Source organism: Carcharodon carcharias, chromosome 12 (genome assembly GCF_017639515.1).
Source record: "Carcharodon carcharias isolate sCarCar2 chromosome 12, sCarCar2.pri, whole genome shotgun sequence".
NCBI lineage: Eukaryota > Metazoa > Chordata > Chondrichthyes > Lamniformes > Lamnidae > Carcharodon > Carcharodon carcharias.
Genome location: NC_054478.1, coordinates 127,046,153 through 127,072,262, shown reverse-complemented (window position 1 = coordinate 127,072,262; position 26,110 = coordinate 127,046,153). Strand labels below are relative to the sequence as shown.

At 43.3% G+C, this 26,110-nt stretch overlaps 1 protein-coding gene across 1 annotated transcript in view; it reads left to right on the top strand.

Annotated features, from left to right (window-relative positions):
• Positions 1 to 26,110, top strand: part of LOC121285134 (receptor tyrosine-protein kinase erbB-4-like) — a 1,067,779-nt gene that overhangs the window by 913,702 nt on the left and 127,967 nt on the right. The window lies entirely within an intron of this gene.

Genomic DNA, 26,110 nt, shown 5'->3' with positions numbered 1-26,110 from the left:
TTTTATTTTCTCCTCCTTCCTCTCACCTCGTGCAACAAATTGTAAATTGATCTCCATTGTTTGCAGTCGTGATCTTAACCTTAGGGAGGAAAGAGTGGAGAAGGGATCAGAAAATGCCTTCCAAATTTCCTTGCCTTTACAAATTTCCAGCCCTTCTAGAACATTCTACATCATTGCTTCCCTGAAATGTGGTGAAATGAAGCCTTAATTTGCGATTTAAGTAGGATTTGGTCTGCTTTCAAGGCCTATATGGCCTAATTATTACCATGTTCAGCAACTGTTGAGCACCCAAAGCGTTAAGAGACTGGGATCCGAAGATGTCTGTGGGTATTTGCTTTAAATAGCCTCTCTTTCTGCTGCAAATGTTATGATTTATACTGCACACAGGACTGGGGAATTTGGTGCCCTCCCACAGCTGGCTTCAGTAGAATCAAAGCAGCAGGCCCTTGAAGCGGTTAGTGGAGTGTGACGGGCAGACTGGCATGTGAGATGCCAGATGAGATATGAGTTTACCTTCCAGCTTCTTTCCCACTCATTATATGCAGGAGCAGCTCTGTGCCTTTCTCAGTGCTGTGTGCACTTGCATAAGGCAGGACTCTCAGGAGAGCTGTCAGGCAACTCAGTCAAGGCCGGTCTGATAACACGGTGTAGGCTGGGGTCTATGAGACCAGCAACTTTGCTTCCTTTTAAAACCTCCTCCTGCCACCCCACCACCACCCATCACTTCCCTCTCTCTCCCTTCATTTGCCTTGAGAGTCAGTGAATGGAATAACTGAGGTAGCCATTGAGTGTTATTTTCACATTTGAAATTAAATTGAAAAATGGTTTGTTTATTAGATTCAAATCACATGGTTAGCATTTATCTTAGAAAGCAGCTTTGGAGCAGGTTCCCAAAGGGGCTGCGTTTTTTTTCTGTATTAAGCCAATTGCTGATCTTTACAGACTATGTGTGAGTCCCCGTGTGGGAAGTCCTGTCAGCACCAGGAATAAGTGAATAAGTTTTGCTCGAGATCCTCTGAAATTGTTTAAGTTTTAGCTCAAAACAAGGCACAGCTGATTCATTTTGCAATCTGTTGCAATGTTCCTTTCCTTCTATGTTTATAAGGTTATGAAGAGCGGTATCCTTATCCATTTCTTAAATTGTCTTCAGGGCATTGATTTATAGGTCATCACACAGGATGTGTACTGGATTAGTTCATGTGTGTGTGCATGCATGCATGTGTATGTGTGTGTGCATTTGTTGGACCAATTCCTATCTTTGTTGCTTCTAATAAAGCAAAGGTTAAACATTTAAACAGCCAGGTGCAAACACAGCTGTGGTGCAAGACAAGTTTACAAGATGCTACATGTATTAAGAGTGATGTGTATATTAAACGGAATGGGTGTATTAAAGGCGATGGGGATATTAAAGGTGATGTGTGTATTAAGTAAATGGATCTGGCACATAGAGGGTAAATGTGGGACTGAGTACACTACCACCTACACAGTGATGTAAGAAAACACATGACCCACACTAGGGGTCAGTCTCGTGTTGGTCAGAGCTGTGTGCACAGCTCCTAGCTTGAACTCTTTATATATAAATATGTACATAGTTCCTTAGTTAATAAATATATACAGATACCCTACTATGAAGACTTTTTTAAGACCAACCAAATGGTATCCAACACCTGACAGCATGGAGGCAGCGAATGGAAAAACCCAAGACCCTCCAAAAAATGTAGAGAAAAACTAAAATCCTGCAAGGCTAAAGAAAAATTCAAAAAAGCATTCTGACCTGAAGAAAAGCTTGAGAAGCAGACGTGTAGAGGAAAATCACCTGGGAAAAGCTCCAAGGAAAAGCTTGGAAGCTGAAGGTAGAAACTTAAAATTCTTCACTGTAGCAGAAAACTCCATAGGATCTCCTGATAGTCCAGCTTCAATTGCCAGACTGCAGAGTCAGCAGACCTATCAGGAGTGAGCTAAAACTTCCAAACTCCTGGATACACCTCCTGACTCCCCAAAGCCTGTCCACCATCTATAAGGTACAATTCAACAGTATGATGGAATACTCTCCACTTACCTGGATGAGTGCAACTCCAGCAACACTCAAGAAGCTTCACACCATCCAGGACAAAGTAGCCCGCTTGATTGGTATCCCATCTACCACCTTAACATCTGCTTCCTCCACCACTGACACACTGTGGCAACAGTGTGAACCATCCTTAAAATGCACTGCAGAAACTCAGCAAGGCTGCTTCGACAGCAGCTTCCAAGCCTGCTACCTCTACTACCCAGGAGGACAAGGGTAGCAGACACATGGGAACACCACCACCTAGAAGTTCCCCTCCAAGTCACTCACCATCCAGATTTGGAAATGTATTGCCATTCCTTCACTGTTGCTGAGTCAAAATCCTGGAGCTCCTTCCCTAACAGCACTGTGGGTGTACTCACACCACATGGACTGCAGTAGTTCGAAAAGGCAGCTCACCACCAGCTTCGCAAGGGCGATTAGGGATGGGCAATAAATGCTGACCTAGTCAGCGACACCCACATCCCATAAATGATTAACAAAAACTATAGCAAGTCCTGAGAAACTTTTAAATATTTCAGTGGTCAGAAATTGCCATTTAAAGCTCCATCAGAAAAACCAGATTCCCGAGTTGGTGCTTGAATACATGAATCTGTGTTTGCTCTGAAAAGGAAAGAAATAATTAATTCAGAAGAATCACTACTAAAGAAGCATCTTTAAAGAGCAGCAAGGGCCAGGATTTGACAGTTTCATTACCTTAAAACATAGCGCTGAAACAGAGAAGTCTGCACCTTGTCGTTCCAAGCAGCCATTGTTTAAAATTTTTTCAAGGCTGAGTGCAAGCACCATTGCAGCGGGAGCCTGCCAAAACCACCAAGCTCAGGTAAACCTTTTGTCTTCAACTGAATGTGGCACCATTTTGAATTTCAGCTGAGCCTACACTTTAAAATGTTTTAAGCATGGATCAGAAATCCACTCTTCCAGATCAGTTTGGACTCACCCAAGGCCCAGATCAATCACATAATTGGGGACTTTGGAGAAAAAGATTCCGTAGATACATGATTAGTTCAGATCTGGATAAAAATACAGAAGCTGGACAAGTTAACACCCTCCTTTATTTGGTAGGCCCAATAGTGGATGACATTATTGTTAGACAAATAATCAATGAATCATCTGCTAAATTTGAAGAAGTTCTAAAATCATTCAATGTTTATTTTAACCTCAGAAATCATAAAATCCTCGAAAGGGCTAAATTGAATAAACATGTCCAGCAGCCAGGAGAACCTGTTGATTCATTCATTAATGATCTGTAGAGGATGGCTAAAGGCTGCGAATACGGAAACCTAAAATCTGAACTTATCAGGGACAGAATAGTTGAGGGAGTAGTGGATGACACACTCTCAGACTTGCTGCAAGTGAAGGAAGATCTAACCCCGGAGAAAGCTATCCAGATTGTTAGGCAGTCTGAACTCCATGAGTAGCACAGGTACAAAGGAAACCTCACAGTCCAGTTAGTTAAACAGCACAGAAACAGGGACACTCCAAGCCAAGGGAAGTAATAAAAACAAAAAAACTGCGGATGCTGGAAATCCAAAACAAAAACAGAATTACCTGGAAAAACTCAGCTGGTCTGGCAGCATCGGCGGAGAAGAAAAGAGTTGACGTTTCGAGTCCTCATGACCCTTCAACAGAACTTCAGTTCGAGTCCAAGAAAGAGTTGAAATATAAGCTGGTTTAAGGTGTGTGTGTGGGGGGCGGAGAGATAGAGAGACAGAGAGGTGGAGGGGGGAGGGTGTGGTTGTAGGGACAAACAAGCAGTGATAGAAGCAGATCATCAAAAGATGTCAACGACAATAGTACAATAGAACACATAGGTGTTAAAGTTAATGTTGGTGATATTATCTAAACGAATGTGCTAATTAAGAATGGATGGTAGGGCACTCAAGGTATAGCTCTAGTGGGTTTTTTTTTATATATAATGGAAATAGGTGGGAAAAGGAAAATATTTATAATTTATTGGAAAAAAAAAGGAAGGGGGAAACAGAAAGGGGGGTGTCTCTTTATGGGGTATGTGGAACATTCCTTGTTGCAGTCCTACTCCGGCCCCCTTCCACAACTCTTTCTCCGGTACATCGATGATTACTTCGGTGCCGCTTCATGCTCTCGTCGGGACTTGGAAAAATTTATTAACTTTGCTTCCAATCTCCACCCCTCCATCATTTTCACGTGGTCCATCTCTGACACTTCCCTTCCCTTCCTTGACCTCTCTGTCTCAATCTCTGGTGATAGACTGTCCACCAATATCCATTACAAGCCCACCGACTCCCACAGCTATCTCGACTACAGCTCCTCACACCCCGCTTCCTGTAAGGACTCCATCCCATTCTCTCAGTTCCTTCGCCTCCGTCGCATCTGTTCCGATGATGCTACCTTCAAAAACAGTTCCTCTGACATGTCCTCCTTCTTCCTTAACCGAGGTTTTCCACCCACGGTCGTTGATAGGGCCCTCAACCGTGTCCGGCCCATCTCCCGCGCATCCGCCCTCACGCCTTCTCCTCCCTCCCAGAAACATGATAGGGTCCCCTTGTCCTCAATTATCACCCCACCAGCCTCCGCATTCAAAGGATCATCCTCCGCCATTTCCGCCAACTCCAGCATGATGCCACCACCAAACACATCTTTCCTTCACCCCCCTTATCGGCATTCCGTAGGGATCGCTCCCTCCGGGACACCCTGGTCCACTCCTCCATCACCCCCTACTCCTCAACCCCCTCCTATGGCACCACCCCATGCCCACGCAAAAGATGCAACACCTGCCCCTTCACTTCCTCTCTCCTCACTGTCCAAGGACCCAAACACTCCTTTCAAGTGAAGCAGCATTTCACTTGCATTTCCCCCAACTTAGTCTACTGCATTCGTTGCTCCCAATGTGGTCTCCTCTACATTGGAGAGACCAAACGTAAACTGGGCGACCGCTTTGCAGAACACCTGCGGTCTGTCTGCAAGAATGACCCAAACCTCCCTGTCGCTTGCCATTTTAACACTCCACCCTGCTCTCTTGCCCACATGTCTGTCCTTAGCTTGCTGCATTGTTCCAGTGAAGCCCAACGCAAACTGGAGGAACAACACCTCATCTTCCGACTAGGGACTTTACAGCCCTCCGGACTGAATATTGAATTCAACAACTTTAGGTCGTGAGCTCCCTCCCCCATCCCCACCCCCTTTCTGTTTCCCCCTTCCTTTTTTTTCCAATAAATTATAAAGATTTTCCTTTTCCCACCTATTTCCATTATAAAAAAAAACCGCCACTAGAGCTATACCTTGAGTGCCCTACCATCCATTCTTAATTAGCACATTCGTTTAGAATAATATCACCAACTTTAACTTTAACACCTATGTGTTCTATTGTACTATTGTCATTGACATCTTTTGATGATTTGCTTCTATCACTGCTTGTTTGTCCCTACAACCACACCACCCCCCCCCCCACCACCTCTCTGTCTCTCTATCTCTCCGCCCCCCACACACACACCTTAAACCAGCTTATATTTCAACTCTTCCTTGGACTCGAACTCAAGTTCTGTCGAAGGGTCATGAGGACTCGAAACGTCAACTCTTTTCTTCTCCGCCGATGCTGCCAGACCTGCTGAGTTTTTCCAGGTAATTCTGTTTTTGCAAGGGAAGTAATACCCTAATTGACTAGTAGAGTGACCATGCCAGCACTGTGGAGTAAAGTGCCGCCACAGGAATGATCAATGTCCTGCAATTTGAGCCCAAAGCTTTCAATGTAACAGAATTGGACACTTCAGCAAACTGTGTAAGGTCAAAGCATTGACCCAAAGATGGTTCATGAGTTCAAGATTACATACTAAGCCATGCTTCTGGGGTGAGTTTAAAGATCTTGGATTTTTGCATTGGAATATGGACATTTCAATTAACAGTAATTGCACAAATTTAAATTGGACACGGGAACCAGTGTTACAGCCCTGTCAGAATAAGAACTGTGGCTGAGAGACCTCTAGCTTTGAACAACAGACGCATCACTCCATGGGCCCAGAAGAATCTGACTCCCAGTCTTAGGTGTGATTCTGGAAGCGCTAAGGTATGGCAGCAAACAAATCTTCGAGCTAATGTGTGTCTTCCATAACCAGTACCCTGACTGGGACTTCAGCTCTGAACTGTCTTCTCTCTTTGCAAAGCAGGTTTCTCCAATTTTGTTACATGTGCCAGAAAGCCCTCATTGCTCAGACCAGCCAACCACTCAGATGGTCACCACGACGCCTCCGATGGAGGATAGACAAGAGAGCAACCAACAGCCAGAGGAGCCTCAACCTCCGGCTCCATGACTGTTGCTGAGGTCAGCACTGCCACCACAGAGCAAACGCTGCAACTCTCAACCAGCATGACAAGGCTACAGATGATGTTTGCACCAAATAACAGCTGCCCATTGCCAACAGCACACCTCACAGCCAAACGCAAAGTTGAGCTTACTAAAAAAACACATCATCATATAGGAAATGGCCATCTTCCATCACAGAGGATATCATGACGACCCACATGATCAAGGAAGAAGAGAAAAAAATGACGTAGACCAGCACAACGTTTATCCACCCCGCAAGAAACAGGGTGGAACAACAACCACCTATCATCACAACTGCCGAATCGAACAACAGCAGTTCAATACCAAGGAATGGAAAAGGAGCATAAAAAGATACAGAGATGCCAGAACAATCTCTAAATTAACGACAGAGCCTATCACTCCTCAGACTGTAGTGCAAACAAGAAATGGAAGGATTGTAAGGCCTCCAGACCACCTGAGCCTATGAACTCAGGGACTTGAAGGGGGTAGGTGGGGTAGTAATAACAATATAAATACATGAGGTAAACTACAATAACTTGAAATACATTGGATGAAAACCTGGGGGAGGTATAGTATAAGGGTCTGGCACATATAGGATTAATGTGGGACTGAGTTCACTACTGCCCACACAATGATGTAAGGTAACACATGCACCTCGGGGTCAGTCTAGTGTTGTTCAGAGTCGTGTGCACAAGCAATCATGGAGACAGCTCCTAGCTTGTACCCTTCGCCATATATATGTACATAGTTCTTGTAGTTAATAAATACATACAATTAACCTACCTAAGACTATGAAGACTTCTTTAAGACCTACCAAATGGTGTCCAACACCCTACAACAGGTGTATTAAAGGTGATGGGTATATTAAAGGGGAAAGATGTATTAAAGGGGATGGAGGCATTAAAAGTGACAACACTAAGCTTGGTAATTGCAACATTGCTCTCACCCATTTCTGGTGTCCATACCTTGAGCAGAATTAAGGATTTTTGGCATGATACAAACTGAAATTTTTCATGTTTCCTCAGTAAGATCGCACTATTATCTTCTTCATTTTATTGTTGAGGATTTTGCTTTTCTGATTGATTGGTGGGAGATTTTTCTGAGTGTGCTTTGTTGCTGCTATAACCTGCTCACACTTCTAATGGCGAGCAAGTCAAAATCTGTTGTGTCAAATCAGTCACACACACAAAGTTCAAAACCATACCTAACTTTGGATCTTAGCTGGTGAGGAACTTACGATATTGTGGATGGTGTTTTTGAGAGGAAAATGGAACATAGGCAAGGCCATTATTCCTGAGTGTTTCTGTCAAGTTGTTTTCACACTCTGATTTTCTCTTACACTTTTACTGCATTATATGATTTTGTGTGGAACTAAACTGCAAATAACTTGTGCTGTACCTGCCCTGCGACTGTTTGATGGGACAGTGTGGAGGGAGCTTTACCCTGTATCTAACCCTTGCTGTATCTGCCCTGGGAGTGTTTGAAGGAACATTGTGAAGGGTGTTTTACTCTGTATCTAACCCGTGCTGTACCTGCCCTGCGACTGTTTGATGGGATAGAGTAGAGGGAGTTTTAATGAAAACAGAAAATTCTGGAAAAATTCAGGTGTGGCAGCATCTGTGAAGAAAGAAACAGTCAACGGTTTGCGACTCTTCTTCAGAACTGAAGAGAGGTAGAAATGTGATGGGTTTTATGCTAGTGACAAGGGAGGGGTGTAGCAGGTGGAGCAAAATAAAAGGTCAGGGATAGGCTGGAGGTCAGGAGAGAAAAAATGACAAAGAAAGCACTGAGCCTTGTTCTGCTATTAACACATTCTGCTATCCACCCTTTAAGCCACTATTAGCACCTGCTTAAGTCTTTAAAATTACCATTACCATTCCTTTTCTCTTGTATCCACGAAATCTTTGTCATTTTGTTCCTCCTGACCTCCAACCTATCCCTGACCTTCTACTTTGCTTCACTTGTACCATTCCTCCTTAGCAACTGCATAAAACCCATCACATCTGAAGAAGAGTCACGTTGGACTCAAAACGTTAACTCTGTTTCTCTTGCCACAGATCCTGCAGAACTGCTGAGTTTTTCCAGCATTTTCTGTTTTTATTTCAGATTTCCAGCATCTGCAGTATTTTGCTTTTATTTTACAGGGAACTTTACTCTGTATCTAACCTGTGCTGTACCTGCCTTGGGAGTATTTGATGGGACAGTGCAGAGGGAGCTTTACTCTGTAGCTGGCTTGTGCGGTACCTGCCCTGGGCGTTTTTGATGAGGCAGTGTAGAGGGAGTTTTACTCTGTATCTAACTCATGCTTTATTTGCCCTTGGAGTATTTGACTGGACAGTATAGAGGAAGCTTCCATGCTGAATCTGACCTGTGAGTGTTTAATGGGACAATAAAGGAAAGTTTTGATCTGTATCCATTCTGTGCTCCACCTGCTTTTGAAATGTTTAATGGGTCAATGTTGAAAGAACTTTATCTAACTGATGCTGTATCTGCTGTAAAGGCATTTGATGAGATAATGTAGGGGGAGATTTACTCTGCATCTAACCCATGTTGTACTTGATCAGGGAGTGTTTGAGAAAAACACTGGGCACTTGAAATAGAAAGTGTTTCATTACCCTGCATCAACATCCCTCACCTTAATGTGCCCAAGTTAACAAATTATTTTTAAAAAAACATAATGTAGATTGTGAAAGGAACAGCGGATGTGGAATTTTGGTTACTGAAAGATTTATGAGTGAGTCGCGTCTAACTCAGCCTCTCTTGGGTTGTCTGCTTTGGAATAAAGCCTGGGGCTTTCTGATGATGTTCACATTACAACAGTGCCCTGCAATGAACGAGAAGAGGAACATACCTCACAGTCAGGATATGCAGCTAATTAAAATAAACGGTTAATAAATACACACAATAAAGGAAACTCATTCAAATACAACCTGGAGGCAATTGTTGTGGAACAGATCCACAGCAAACTAATGGCATTTTAAAGTTATCAAAGAACACAAGTAAATATGTTGAGTGGAGTTTCGGAAGTCAGTTGATGAGCAAAAGGCAGTAGCTGTCAGCTGCAGTATTAATTATATCATTTTCCTTTTCTCTCTAGTAATTTGGTGCCAGCGTAGAGTGGCCCTGGAGAGCACTATTACTCAGGCTGCCATAATGACTAGGCTGCTGTAATCACCGTTCCTATTAAGTAGCTGGAGAACCTGCCAACTTTCATTTTAGTTGTCACATCTCAGCTAAACTAACCCCCTCTTCCCTTCAGTCACCCACAGACAAACATGTGAAACAGAGAACAAATCAGCTTTGGGCGTAATCGTGATCCTGGCACTAGTTGTTCTTTTCGCCCATGAGTTTCTGTTTTAATTCATTTGCATTTAAAAATTTATTCTGTGATCTTTTTAAGAATGGTAACTTGGTGCCATTTAATTAATACAGTGTCATCCCAGCACCTGTGCATAACCTGATTTTAAATAACTGAAAATGACTTTTTAAAAATATGTGGCACCTTTTGCTAGTTATATTGGGGTGTAGTGGTCAGTTTTTTCTTAATTTTTAAAAAATATGACATTGAAAAGCTTTCAGCATGTGCCTAGTAGTGACACTGTGCCCAAAAGGCCCAGCTTAATTTTTAAAGCCTACAAACAAGCACAATTAGCAGGAACTCCCAGTGGTGATTTAATTCATCCCGAGGACATAGCCAGTTTTAGAGATGGGGCTAGCACAATGTTTCTTAAACTTGTCCAAAAAAATGCAGGAACTAAAGTTGCACTGAAGGCAATTTGCACTTAAAATTTGCAACCTGATGCAATGGTTACACTGATTTTGGACAAATTATGCTGAAATAATGTAAACAGTGCGAACACGCAGGACCTCTAACCTCATATCTTCACAAAAATATTGCCCAAATGTTTATGCACAGAAATACAAGCGGAATATATTACAGCACAGAATCTTTCCATTCCAACTACTCCATCTCAGCATTTACCCTCCACACAAGCAAATGGTCTGAATCACATTTCCCCTTTTCCCTTGTCCACCTATCTAACCTAGTTTTGATTGTTCACATCATTTCCACCTCAACCATTATCTTCAGAAATGGATTCCACAGCCTCATATCCCTCTTTCCCTGTGTTCGAAATCTCTGAGATTTAATCCTGTATCTTTGTCCCTTCGTTCTTGACCCTTCAACTACTGTAACTTGTCTATTCTACCTACTGTGTCTCTTTATAGAATAGAATTATAGTCATACAACAGCAAAGGAGGCCATATAGTCCATTGTGCTATTGAAGTTGCTTTCAATACACCTTCAGGCAGTGCATTCCAGATCATAAGAACTGCTGTGTAAGAAAATTTCTCCTCATCTCCTCTGTAATTCCTTTGTCAAATATCCTTCCTCTGGTTATTACGTCTCCTGCCATTGGAAACAGTTTCTCCCGTTTTACTGTATGAAAATCTTCCATTATTTTGAATACCTTTATTAATCTCCCCTAAACCTTTAAGGAGAACCACTCTAGCTTTTCTAGCCTCTCCACATAATTAAATTCTTTCATCCCAGGGAATTCTAGTAAATCTCCTCTGTACCTTCTCCATGGGCCTGACACCTTTCCTAAGGAGTGGTGCCCAGAATTGGAAACAGTTCTGCAGTTGAGGCCTAACCAGTATTTGGTAAAGGTTTACCATGAGTTCTTTACTTTTGTAATTAATGCCTCTTTTTTAAATTCATTCATGGGATGTGGGCATTGCTGGCTGGGCCAGCATTTATTGCACATCCCTAATTGCTTTTGAGAAAGTGGTGGTGAGCTACCTTTTTGAACCGCTGCAGTCCATGTGGTGTAGGTACACCCACAGTGCTGTTAGGGAGGGTGTTCCAGGATTTTGACCCAACGCCAGTGAAGGAACAGTGATATATTTCCAAGTCAGGATGGTGAGTGGCTTGCAGGAGAACTTCCAGGTGGTGGTGTTCTCATGTGTCTGCTGCTCTTGTCCTTCTAAATGGTAGCAGTCGTGGATTTGGAAGGTGCTTTCTAAAGAGCCTTGGTCAAAGCTGAGGATCGAACTTGCTTTTTTAACCTGATCAACTTGTCATGCCACCATCCAAGATTTGTGTATGTAGACTCCCAGGTCTTCTTTGTCCCAGCGGCCCCTTTTAAATGGCACCATTGAGCTAATATTGTCTGTTCTCATTGTTCTTTCCAAAGTACATCACTTCATACTTATATACATTAAATTTCATCTGACTGTGTCATTTCAAATTCTGTCATTACCTACAGGGAATGGAATGTGTCTCCCGATATTTTAATTTCATCCCTGCAGAAATTAAACCATGGCTGACCTTGCGAATTGCATCATTAAAATTTTGCTTTTGAACCTCAATTTTGTGTGAGCAACAACTTCTGGATCAGGAGTTAGTGAACTGTGCTTTATATTATTAGTTGGCGTTTCATGAAAATCTAGGAACAAGAGAAAGCTATTCATCCCTCAAGCCTGCCTGTAATTCAGTTAGATCATGGCAGATCTGTACATAGGACCTAGGAGCAGGAGTAGGTCATTCAGCCCTTCGAGCCTGCTCCGCCATTCGATAAGATCATGGCTGATCTGATTGTGGCCTCAGCTCCACTTTTCGTCTGTCCCACACAACCTTTGACTCCCTTGTCTATCAAAAATCTATCTAACTCAGCCTTGAATAAATTCAATGACCCAACATACACTGCTTTCTAGGGAAGAGAATTCCACAGACCAACAAACTTTGGAAAGAAAAAAAATCCTTCTCATCGCTGTCTTAAAAGGAAGACCTCTTATTTTTAAACTGTGTCATAATTCTGGTCTCTCCCATAAGGAAAATCATCTTCTCAGCATCCACCCCGTCCAGTTCCCTCAGGATCTGATATATTGCAATAAGATCACCTCTCATTCTTCTAAATGCCAATGGGTATAGACCCAACTTGTTTAACCTTCACTTCATCCCAGGAATCAGTCGCGTGAACCTTCTCTGAACGGCTTTTAATGCAATTATATCATTTTTCAAATAAGGAGATGAAAGCTGTACACAGTACTCCAGATGTGGTCTCACCAAGGTCCTGTAGAGCTGCAGTAAAACTTCCCTATTTTTCTATTCCGTTCCCCTGCAATAAATGCCAATATTCCATTTGCCTTCCGAATCACTTGTTGTACCTGCATACTAAATTTTTGTGATTCATGTACCAGGACACTCAGATCCCATTGTATACCACCAAGTTCTGCAATCTCTCTCCATTTAAATAATACACTGCTTTTCTATATTCTCTAGCAAAGTGAACAAGTTCACATTTTACCACATTATGCTGCCAAACTTTTGCCCAATCACTTAACCTATCTACATCCCTTTGTAGACTCTCCCTCCTCTTGACAACTTACTTTTCCTGGTGTCATCGGCAAATTTAACTGCCATACATTTGTTCCCTTCTTCAAAGTCATTGATATAGTTTGTAAATATTTGAAGCCCCAGCACCGATTCTTCTGGCACTCCACTAGTTACAGTTTACCAACCCGTAAAAGACCCATTTATCCCTACTCTGTGTTCTCTGTTAACTAACCAATCCTTTATCCGTGTTAATATGTTACCCCGCTTTACCATGAGCTCTTTGATGTGGCACCTTGTCAAATGCTTTTCATAAATCCAAGTACACTACATCTACAGAGTCCCCATTATTCATCTTGCTTGTTACTTCCCCAAAGAGCTTCAATAAATTAGTTAAACATGATTTCCCTTTCACAGTACCATGTTGACTCTGCCTGATCTCATTGTGATTTTCAAAGTATCCTACATACTTTTAATAATCGATTCTAGCAATTTTCCTATGACAAATGTTAGGCTAATTGGCCCATAGTTCCTGCTTTTTGTCTGTTAACTTCATTTACCCACATTGATAACGTAACCCTTAGTATTCTGAACAAGAATCTATCAATCTTGGTTTTGAAATTTTCAGTTGACCCTCAGCCTCAACAACTTTTTGGGGTAGAGGTTTGAATAAGGAAATGTTGAAAAACATGACATTCCTGTTAATAGCAAAGGAGCAGAGCTTTCAGAACCAAGTATTCCCCCTGAGTGTATTATTTAAAATAGTAATGAGAAACAAATCCATTTAATTGGAAAATAAGTTCCCTTTTTACAGGTTTTACTGCAGCTGTGAGAGTTGGTGAGACCACACCTAGAGTACTGTGTGCAGTTTTGGACTCCTTACCTAAGAAAGGATACTTGCCATAGAGGGAGTGCAGCAAAGGTTCACCAGACTGATTCCAGGGATGGCAGAATTATCGTATGAGGAAAGATTGGGCCGACTAGGCCTGTATTCACTGGAGTTTAGAAGAATGAGAGGGGATCTCATTAAAATGTAAAACATTCTGACAGGGCTGGACAGACTGGATGCAGGGATGCTACTTCCTCTTCTGGGGTGTCTAGAGCAGGGGTCGCAGTCTCAGGATACAGGGTAGGCCATTTAGAACTGTTTCTCCTTCACTCAGAGGGTGGTTAAACTGTGGAATTCTCTACCACAGGACGCTTGGAGACCAAATCACTGAGTATACTTAAGAAGGAAATAGATAGATTTCTGGACTCTAAAGGCATCAAGGGGTATGGGGAGAGAGCGGGAATATGGCATTGAGATTGAGGATCAACCATGCTCATAATGATTGACCAGACAGGCTCGAAGGGCCAAATGACCTACTCCTGCTTCTATTTTTCAATGTTTCTATGTTTCCTACCACTGCAGATCTCCCACTGCCCCTGCGGCCATTCTGACTGCAGAGAGGTCACACTTTATATCCAAGTGACTCCATCCAGAGGCAGGGCAGCCAGTCCATCACCCATCCCCAGAGCCAAATCCAAAAGCACCAATGAAGAATATTCAAACCAGACCAAGACCACATCCAACTCAGGGAGGGTTGCAGCAGGCCAAGGTCACATCCAGGTCAGGGAGGATCACAAAAAGCCAAGACCACATCCAGGTTAGGGAGGGTCGCACCAGGCCAATATCACATCCAGGTCAGGGAGGGTCACACCAGGCCAATATCACATCCAGGTCAGGGAGGGTTGCACCAGGCCAATATCACATCCAGGTCAGGGAGGGTCACATCAGGCCAATATCACATCCAGGTCAGGGAGGGTCACACCAGGCCAATATCACATCCAGGTAATGGAGGGTCGCACCAGGCCAATATCACATCCAGGTCAGGGAGGGTCGTACCAGGCCAATATCACATCCAGGTCAGGGAGGGTCACACCAGGCCAATATCACATCGAAGTCAGGGAGGGTCGCAAAAGGCCAAGACCACATCCTGGTCAGGGAGGGTTGCACAAGGCCAAAATCACATCCTGGTCAGGGAGGGTCACACCAGGCTGCGGTCACATGTGATCCAGGCCAGGATAACATCCAGGACAGGGAGGGTTACACCAGATTAAGATCTTGTCCAGGTTACGGAGGGTCACACCAATCTAAGACCACATCCAGGCCAGGGACAATCACACCAGCCCAAGATCACATCCAAGTCAGGGAGGGTCACACAGGGCCAAGACCAAATCCAGGTAGGGTGAACCATGTTAAGATCACATCCATGATAAAAGCAAAATACTGCAGATGCTGGAAATCTGAAACAAAAACAGAAAATGCTGGAAAAACTTAGCAGGTCTGACAGCATCTGTGATGAGAGAAACAGAGTTGGCATTTCGAGTCCGTATGACTCTTCTTCAGAGCACAGAAAAGCAGAAATGTGATGAAGTTTATACTGTTAAGGTGGTTGGAGCAGGTGAAGCTGGATAGAAGGCCAGTGATAGCTGGGCGTAAAGGAGAGATTGACAAAGATGTCATGAACAAAAGGACAAAGAGAGTGTAAGGGCTAAAAAAGGTGCTGATAATGGCATTAAGGTAAGAAAGCAGAATGTAATAATGGCAGGATAAGGGTGAGTACCCTGAAAAGAACAACATGAATAAGTAACAGATGACCCTTGTGGGGGTGGGATGGGGGGAGGGGACGGTGGTGGGGGAAAAAGAAATTCGAAAATGGGATAAAAAGGGGGGATAAACAATGAATAAATGAATGAAAATAAAAATAAGCGGATAAAAAATAAAATTTAATTTTGAAGAAAGGGGTAAAAAAAAAAGAGGAGAGAGTTCATGGTCTGAAGCTGTTGAACTCAATGTTAAGTCTGGAAGGCTGTAAAGTGCCTGGTCGGAAGATGAGGTGCTGTTCCTCCAGTTTGCGTCGAGCTTCACTGGAACATTGCAGCAGGCCAAGGCCGGCATGTGGGCATGAGAGCAGGGTGGAGTGTTAAAATGGCAAGTGACAGGAAGCTCTGCGTCATGCTTGAGGATAGACCGAAGGTGTTCTGCAAAGCAGTCACCCAGCCTGCGTTTGGTCTCTCCAGTGTAGAGTAGACCACATTGGGAGCAGCGAATGCAGTAGACTAAATTGAGGGAGGTGGAAGTGAAATGCTGCTTCACCTGAAAGGAGTGTTTGGGCCCTTGGACGGTGAGGAGGGAGGAGGTAAAGGGGCAGGTGTTGCACCTTCTTTGATTGCATGGGAAGGTGCCATGGGAAGGGGATGAGGTGTTGGGAATGATAGAGGAGCGGACCAGGGTGTCCTGGAGGGAATGGTCCCTATGGAATGCTTGAGGGGAAGATGTGTTTGGTGATGGCATCATGCTGGAGTTGACAGAAAAGGTAGTGGATGATCCTTTGAATGCGGAGGCTGATGGGGTAAAAAGTGAGCACAAGGGGGACCCTATCATAGTTCTGGGAGGGAGAGGAAGGTGTGGGTGCAGAGGCACGGGAGATGGGTCGGACACGGTTGAGAGCCCTGTCAACCACTGTAGGAGGAAACCTTGGTTAAGGAGGAAGGAAGATATGTCAGAAGCGCTGTTTTGGTAAGTGGCATCATTAGAACAGATGCGACGGAGACGACGGAACTGAGAGAATGGGATGGAGTCCTTACAGGAAGCAGGGTGTGAGGAGCTGTAGTCGAGGTAGCTGTGAGAGTCAGTGGGCTTGTAATGAATATTGGTGGACAGTCTATTACCAGAAATGGAGACAAAGAGTCAAGGAATGGGAGGGAAGTGTCAGTGATGGACCAAGTGAAGGTGATAGAGGGGTGGAAATTGGAAGCAAAATTGATAAATTTTCCCAGGTACAGACGAGATCATGAAGTGGCAATGAAACAGACATCGATGTACTGAAGAAAGAGTTGTGGGAGGGGGCCTGAGTAGGACTTGATCAAGGAACGTTCCACATACCCCATAAAGAGACGGGCATAACTGGGCCCCATGTAGGTACCAATAGCAACACCTTTTATTTGAAGGAAGTGAGACAAGTTAAAGGATCACACCCAGGTTAGGGAGATCACATCAGCCTGAGACTACATCCAGATCAGGAAGAGTTGCAGCAGGCCAAGACCACCTCCAGGTCAGGGGGTTGAACCAGGCTGAGGCCTTATCCCACTGGTATAAAATTGCCCACACTTGGGCTGAGCTGGATTGGCACGATTGATCAGGGATAGGCAGCATGATTGTGTCAATGGAAAATTTGTCTTACTAACTTAATTGGACTTTTTGGGGAAGTAACAAGGAAGATTGATGAGGGTGGTGCAGTGGATGTCGTCCACGTGAATTTTAGTAAGGCATTTGACAAGGTTCCACATGGCACACTGGTCAGAAAAGTAAAAGTCCATGGGATACAGGGAAATGTGGGAAGTTGGATCCAAACTTGGCTCAGTGACAGGAAACAAAGGGTAATGATCGAAGGATGTTTTAGTAAATGGAGAGCAGTTTCCAGTGGCGTCCCACAGGGCTCAATGTTGGGGCCCTTGCTATTTGTTGTATATATTAATGTGTTGGACTTAAATGTGGGAGGCATGATTGGGAATTTTACAGATTACACAAAAATTGGCATGTGGTTGATAACAAAGAAAATAGCTGTCGATTGTAGAATGATAACAATGGTTTGGCTGAGTGGGTGAAAGAGTGGCAAATAGAATTCAATCCCGAGAATTAGGTTAGGCATTTTGAGAGGGCAAACAAAGCACAGTGAACAGGAAGTTATTGAGTGGGGTAGAGGAAGTGAGAGACCTTGGAGTGCATGTCCACAGATCCTTGAAGGTGCCAGGACAGCTGGACAAGGTTGTCAAGAAAGCATATGGAATGCTTTCCTTTATTGCACAAGATATAGAATACAAAAGCAGGAATGTAATGCTGGAATTCTATAAAGTGTTGGTTAGGTGATAGATGGAGTTTGTGTACCGTTCTGGTCACCACATTACAAGAAGAACATAATTACTCTGGAGAGAGTACAGAGGAGATTACAAGAATGTTGCCAGGGCTGGAAAATTGTGGCTATGAGGAAAGACTGGATAGGCTGGGGTTGTTTTCCTTAGAACAGAGGAGACTGAGGGTCTCCTTGATTGAAGTGTAAAAAATTATGAGGGGCCTAGATAGAGTAGACAGGAAAGACATATTTCCCCTAGCTGAGGGATCTATAACCAGAGAGCACAGATTTAAGGTGATTGGTAGAAGGATTAGGGGGGATATTAGGAAAAACCTTTTCACCCAGAGGGTGGTAGGTATGTGGAGTTCACTGCTTGGATTGGTGGTGGAGGCAGATATGCTCAACTCATTTAAAAGGTACCTGGATCTGGTACAGCACCTGAAATGCTGTAACCTGCAAGGCTACAGACTGGTGCTGGAAGGTGGGATTAGAATGGCTGGCTAGTTCTTTCAGCTGATGTAGACAAGATGGGCCAAATAACCTCTTCCTATGCAGTATGCATTCTGGGATTATGTTGACGGTGAACAAAATTGTTCCAGGAAGCATGCAGGTTATTAAAACAACATTGGCTGGAACTGCATTGTAAATACCTGGAGAGAGGGTCTCCTTGAAAAGGAAATGAGGTTGAGACAATTTCTCACAAGAGATATCTACTTCAGCTTTGATTCTTTAATAATATGCATGGAGGTGTATCTGTACTGAAAAAAAAATTCCCCCAGGCTTTCTATCTCCATTAAAATGTCAATCTTTATTGTCATCTTTAACTGTAGATTGTGAGGCATTACATAAATACCCATATAGCAGTACAGATGGTCCCAAATACATTGCAAATCTCAAAGGGGGTTGGGGGGGGGGGGGTAGTGCATGGTTTTCGTGCAGGTTGTTGCAATTTGTTTTTCAATTCTCTCTTCTCCTCCCCACCCCTTCCCTCCTCCTCTTGATGGGATACAGTTCTGTAGAGTTTGGTAACATTCTGGTGCCTCATCCTGTGAGTGAGCCACTGACTTGCCGAAATAACTGCAAATCACCCAGTTCTGTCAGTTCAGATGGAAATGGTTCCAGGGATGAGGGATCTCGGTAATGTAGATAACAGAGAAGATGGGCTTGTTCTCCCTAGAGAAGAGAAGGTTAAGAGGAGATTGGACAGAAGTGTTCAAAATCGTGAGGGGTCTGGACTGAATAGATGAAGAGAAACTGTTCCAGAAGAGTCAAGGACCACAGGATTTAAGATGATTTTCAAAAGAACAAAAGGAAAAGTTTTTTACACAGCGAGTGGTTGGATATGTAATGCTCTGCCTTAGAGTGTGGTAGAGGCAGATTCCATTGCATCTTTCAAAAGGGAATTGGATAAGCACCTGAAGAGAAAAAAAAATTACAGGGAAATGTTGGGGAAGTGGGACCAGTTGAGTTGCCCTTGTAGAGAACTGACATGGACATGATGGGCCAAATGGCCTTTTACTGTGCTGTAACCATTTTATGATTCCCCAATTCTACCATGGGGGGTTGTAGGGCTGGAGGAAGAGAATTTTAAAATTGAAGCATTGCTGGACTGGAAGCCAACATAGGTCAGTGAGTGCAGGGATGATGGGTTTACGACACTTGGTGTGAGTTAGGATATGGACAGAAGAGTTTTGGAACAGCTCAAGTTTACAAAGGATCCTATAGTGTGGTTGTGGTTATACGCCTAAATCCACATCTGCAATTTTCTCACACCTCAAGTTGTTCTCTTCTGGGAAAAGACTGTGGAAGTGAGTGATGTTAAAAGCAGTGTTGTGTACATTCAGCAGCACAGTGTGTGTCTGTCTATTCCCAGCCATCTCAAACTCCCTTCCCCCCTGTCCCCGGGGAAGCATAGCTTGAGATGTTAAGAGGACAAAGCAATTGAAGGCTCAAAACTTAAAAAACCTTCCGATCAGCTGAAGCGTGGCATTTGCTTTTCAAACTGCATAGCAACGGAGCGCATCAACTGCTTAAACATTCTGCTGGGGAATAATTACAAGGCCCACTCGAGAGACCCTTACAAAATTCCCCATTGCGCAGGAGGTCAATACAGGAACAGACATGGGGCTTCAGTTTGCCATGACTGCCTTTGTAAAGACTGGTAACCAGGCAATCAGTGCGCAATGTGGAGAATCTGTACAGACTGGGAGAAATTGTGAGCACAGGCAACATTGAGATGTGGAGCCATGGGAATGTCATTAGAGCAAAGCCACTGCTTTTCACAAAAGGATACTTGCCATAAGCAACTACATGGGAGGGAACAGCAGAGAGATCAATAGGTGGGTGACCAGTTGCCAAATTTCATTTCAGTCATTTTTTTTCTTTATTCTTTCATGGGATGTGGGCATTGTTGGCAAGGCCAGCATTTGTTGCCCATCTCTAATTGCCCTTGAACTGTGAAGCTTGCTAGGCCATTTCAGAGGGCGGTTAAGAGTTAACCACATTGCTGTGGGTCTGGAGTCACATATAGGCCAGACAAGGTAAGGATAGCAGATTTCCTTCCCTAAAGGACATTAGTGAACCGGATAGGTTTTTTACAACAATTGATAATGGTTATCATGGTAACCATAACCATTACTGAGACTATATTCCAGATGTATTAGTTAAATTTAAAATTCTGCTAGCTGCTATGGTGAGATTTGAACCCATGTCCCCAGAGCATTCACCTAAGTCACTGGAGTACGAGTTCAGTGAATTGCCACAATGCCACCATCCCCCCTTAGCAATAAATGCCCAGTTGTGTTTGTTGTCCGTCTGTTATAGCTGAATTGTGCAAAAGTTTGTGCCAATAACTGTGACTGTGCTCCAAGGAGGCCTCAAGTGATAATATCTATTGCTGAGTTGATTTCATCTGTTTCAAGTTGGTAGGTCATCAGCCAAAGAGAGATGGGCAAAGTCATGACAATCCTGTCCCTTGTCAAGATTGACAGCAGCCTCATGAGTTTGCTCCCTGTTGCTTTTGCCTTTCTCTAGAATCTCATCTCTTGTTCTGTTCACTCCCCCTGCCTTTTTTGCTCTGCCTCAGGGAAAAGTTCTTCAACGTTAGAAATTAATCATTCCTTACTGTTCAAAATAGTCTAGATAATGACTTCATTAGTTTGTGCAAGTTGCCAAATCATTTCTTTTCAAACCTTCAGCATTTCAGTCTGTTCTCAGCATTGTTGTGACCAGGTGAGAAGGGGTGAACTGGCTCTCCTCTATTACACCTCCTCAGCTGGTCAGAACAAAGGTTTAATTTTCTGTTTTACGAGGAAGTGCCTTTTCCAAATGTGAATGTGTTTAATTATTTAAGCTGTGAGCAATAGGAGCCAATCAAACAAGGTTTTCTTGAGTCAAAGAAAAAGCAAATTTACTAATCCCTAAATCTGAGACAAATAATAAAAATGCAACACCATACACACACGCACATACATGTTGTGACCAATTTAAGTTAGCTTGTTAGATACGGTCAGATGCATAAGATGTTGCAGTTATTACAAGATATTGGTTCGCTGATAGGTTTCTGGTAGAGTTGGCTTCTCGAATCAGGCAACATACTTATTCCAGAAGAGAGAGGGGGAGAGAACGTGTAGCCCTCAGCTTGTTTCCTCTGCTGAAGGCTTTCTTGACACCACCTGTGTCACTTGCAATCTCTCTCTACTGGTTGGCAGTCTTGCCTTGAAATACTTCACTCACTGTATATTCCCAAGAGGTTTTGGGTGAGTCTGTCTGTGGCAGCCATTGTTTCAATTTCCAATAGTTTGCATTTTTAATGTCTCTTCCTTAGACAGTTACAAGTTTTTGATGGGTGTCTGGCATATAGGAAATGTCTCTCTCTTCACACTCCCTGATGATGATTTGTTGGCTTCTTGCCTTCACCTTGGAATGTGGCTTTGCGTTTGCTCTCTCATTTCAAATTGCAAAAGCTCCAGTCAGTTGAAAGTTAAAAACTATTTTCAAAAATAAAGGGCATAGCCTCATAACATCACCAACATTCTGAATTTAGTGCACCGGTTTTTGTTACGCTCACCACTTAAGATGCGCATCAGTGAACATGTCGTTTTGGTCAGTGTTCTAGCACCGGCTGTTTGACCATCAATAGCAACCAGTACCAACAGGCATGCAAAACACCTGTTAGGCCAGTCCAGTCAGGGCCCGGCATCATTATAAGGATGTAATCAATCGAATTTACAGGTTAGCCCAAAAACATGCCAGATGTTTCCCCCTTGACCTGCCCTCTTTCTTTCCATTTATATTTAATGTCCCATTTTAGTCAGAGTTGGGGGTGGCGGGGTCCTCTAAGCAGAATCAGGTTCTGCCCCAAATTGCTGGCTCCTTCCTCCATGCAGAAGTCCTCTTCTCCACTCTCCCGCAAGCCTAGAATTTCAGCCTCCATTCCTGTAACTGAATATTAAAAGTGATGCTCATAGTGTTTCCATTCTTCACATAGCTTCTTCCATTGCTTTGCCTGTTCCAAGTTCACTTAAGAGAGATTGTCTGAAAAGACTGAAGTGCTGGAATGTGACTAAGGAAGACAGGATGGTAGTGCTCCCTCCCCCGCAACTATTAGGCCTCAGAGTTAATAACTGAAACAAGAGTGACATTCGGAAAGACACTTAAGCCTAGATGATGGCCAGTCGTCAGAATGCAAACCCTCAAAGAAACCATGGATAGACATTTCTGCTTCAGCTCATGCTCAGGAAATTTGAATCAAAGAAGCTTTCAGCTCCCACACCCTGACCCTGTTCAAAATTGTCTCCATATCAGCTCTGGTATCCAGTAACATGGAGTTTCCCTTAACCTGGTGCTCTCTGCAGAATTCGACTATGTGAGTCTTTATTAGACTCATCAACCCTGCTCTTAACTATATTTTTTCAAAAAGAGGCTACGTGGCACAGTTTGCAGGCTCACAGCTTGTTATACTCCCTCATTAACATTCAGTTTTATTAAAGCCAATGGGCTGGATCTTATGGGCTCCGCCAGCTAACACGTCGGGTGGGAGGGTTGGGCCGAAGCCCAGTCATGATCCTACAGGCTGCCCCACAGCAATTTAATGCTGGCAGCAGCATTAATTGCTTTAACGGTGAGACTTCCACCCTTATCTCAGTAGGGAGTCCTGCCTCAGAGAGCTGCCCGCCAATTCGACTGGCCGATTGACCAGCTAAACCTGCCAGGCTTCCCGCAAGGCATGGGCCACTCCTGGCATGGTAAAATGTCAGTTGGGATAGGATGAGACCCTTAAGTGGCCATTAAATGGCCACTTAAGAGCCCAAGGACGGGTGGGCCACCCAATGCACCCACCCCCTCCCCATAAAATTTCAGACAGGCCAGGGGCAGGCAGATAGGCAGCTGGAAGGCCTCATACTGGATTTTACGTGCCCCTCCCGCCTTCCAACCCACTGGCAGGGAGCGTAAAATCCAACCCTATAACACTAAATATCAGGTGGACATAAACAGGAGAAACTCTTCTCATTTGTGCCTCAGTATTAATTAATTCTGTTGGGGGTTAAGAATCCACTACCCTGTGGAAACATAATTGTTCTAATTTTTAGTTTTGTAAGAAAGATTGTTTCCAATTTCTCATCTTGTACAAGCCTTCATTTTACATTTGTGGCTTCTAGTTATGCAATGGCAATCACAAACTCAGTTAAATAGTCAGCTGCCATTTTCTGTTCCTTTATAAGAGACTGATCTTAAGAGAGAAAGTCTCTAGCACTTCAAGGTACAGATGCATGGTGGTCAATCAGACTGATCTGATAGCACCGCAGTGATGTTTTACATAAACATAGTGACTCAGTCTAAATCCTGGGTACAAGCACAGTGTGGTTTTGGCTCTAATGTCAACAGAGTCTCATGGCAATGCTCCAGAACAAATGGCTGTCAAGATTCTGCTTCAGGAATTGAGAGAATTGGAAGCTGCCTTCAACATTCTGTCAGTCTGGGAGGGAACTGTTTCTATTTGCATTTTACGGGCTACTGGAGCTGAGCTTTGAAACAGACCATACAGGCAGGACCTGCTAACATGGATAAAAGCCAAGATATGGCACAATTTCTTTCATAGCCTTCATCTGACAGCTTGGAGCTTGAGCGCACAATTTAATAATGCAGGTATCCTCTTATCAGTAGTGGACATTCTGTCCATAACCTGAAAAGTATCCATTTTAGAAGCTACAGCATTTGACTGTTGGTTCAAGAATCATTCCTTCTGTTTGTGTCCTAAATTAATGATTCAACGGTCCATCATCCAGTTTGTTATGGCTTGAAGATACATCGATTGCATCTTTCCACCTTTCCTTGGCTGGACCTCCAAGGGAGAAATACACCTGATTTTCTATGGTTTACAAGTTGGAAACTTTCATTCCTCAACACTGACTGCCCCTGAACTGAGTCTTATTCTTTCAACATAGGTAGTCAATTGTGTATAAATGTCAACTACATTATACAGGTAATGGTGACGAGCAAAACATAGCATTGTTTTTTCATAGACTCATGCCTCAGACCCGATTGAGCCCATACTTTGATGTGAACCTAGGTGACTCACTTTGACAATAATTATGCTTTTCTCAGATGAGATGTTAAACTGAGGACCCGTCTGCCCTTACAGATGGATGTAAAAGATCCATGGCACACCTTTTGAAGAACAGCAGGAGCGTTCTGCCTGGTATCCTGGCAAATGTTTATTCTTCAACCCAACATCAGTAAAACAGATTACCTGTTCTTTATCACATTGGTGTTTGTGGCATCTTGCTATGCATAAATTGGCTGCCACTTTTCTTGCATTACAACAGCAGTTACCTTACTTTGAAAGTGCATTGGCACTAAAGTGCTTTGCGATGTCCTGCGGTTGAGAAAGGCGCTATATATATATAAATGCAAGTGTTTCTTTCTCAGGCTCATCTCTGTTCACTGAGTCATCGAAGATTTATCACCTAATGTTGTGCCTGAACTTTATTTGCTTGAGGTGATTATGATAGTCATGCTTCTCTTTGTTTTACCCATTATGGAACATATCCTCTTTGTAAAATGTCACCTTGTTGATTTATTGGAGTTTTGCTTTCAATATTGACAGAACCAAGATTATCACCACCTCAGGCACTTACTTGTATCAAGTTGCAAAACCCCCACTGTGTATGGTTTAATGGATCTTGGAAAGCAACTCTTTCCATTACAGTTTGGCTGATTGATATGCTCTGTCACATGATCTCCCAGACAGTAATGGTGAAAATAAGCACCCCAAGTGTGTTGACACATCTGTGATCCAATTTGCTGTCAAAACAAAGCCCTGGAATTATCCATTTCTATTACTATTCGGAAATCTGAAAGCGGGCAGCAATTATTATTGGGTTGATCAAGGCAGGCCCATTCGTACCTGGCACTCCGCCGTCTCCATTATAGTGTGTACTACTGGGGCTAAAAGGGTTAAATTATAAGTACAGGATGCATAGATGAGGCTTGTATTTATTCCCCTGATTATAGAAGATTAAGGGGTGATCTAATTGAGGTGTTTAAGATGATCAAATGATTTGATTAGATAGATAAAGAGAAACTATGTCCTCTGGTGGGGGAATCTAGAACAAGAGGGCATAACCTTTAAAATGGAGCTAGGTCATTAAGGGGTCAAGAAACAATTCTTGACACAAAGGTTGGTGGAAATCTGGAACTGTTTCCTCCATAAAGTTATTGAGGTTAGGGGTCAGTTGAAAATTTAAGATCTGAGGTTGATAGGTTTTTATTAAGGGTTACAGAACCAAGGTGGGTAGATAAAGTAAAGATCCAGATCAGCCATGATTAAATGCCTACTGTTGTTCCCATGTTCCTATGTACCTACAACATGCACTGCAGCAACTTGCCAAGGCCCCTTCAACAGCACTTCCCAAACCCAAGATTTTCCCTGCCTAGAAGGACAAGAGCAGCAGGTGGGAACATGATCACCTCAAAGTTGCCCTCCAAGTAACACTTTGCTATATATGGCTATTCCTTCATTGTCAAAATCTTGGAACTCCCTATCTAGCATCACTGTGAAAGTACCTTCACCTCACGGATTCCAGCAGTTCAAGAAGAAAGGCCACCACCAATGGTCCCTCTAAGCCACATGACCGAGAGCAGCCTGAAAGTTCCCATGTAGGACACGCAAAGGTTGACCCCTTTAAGTTGCCATGTATGTGTTGCTGCATTTAAAAATAATTAAAGAGGTTGTGCCCTTAAACAAATACTCTTCAAAACAAAAATTACAGAGTGTGTTGCTTATTAGCATCTGTTCAAGGGCAGCTAGCAATGGACAATAAATGCTGGCCTTGCTTGCTACACCCACTTTTCAAGAATTCCAAACTCCCAGAAGAGGCAAAAGGATTCCAGGGCCAATTTAGGACATACTCTGGGGAATTCCTTAATGACACCTTAAGGCAGACTCCAGGATACCATAATAACACAAGACTGTCACCAATCCCAGCTACCCATCCCTCCCCACCTCCACT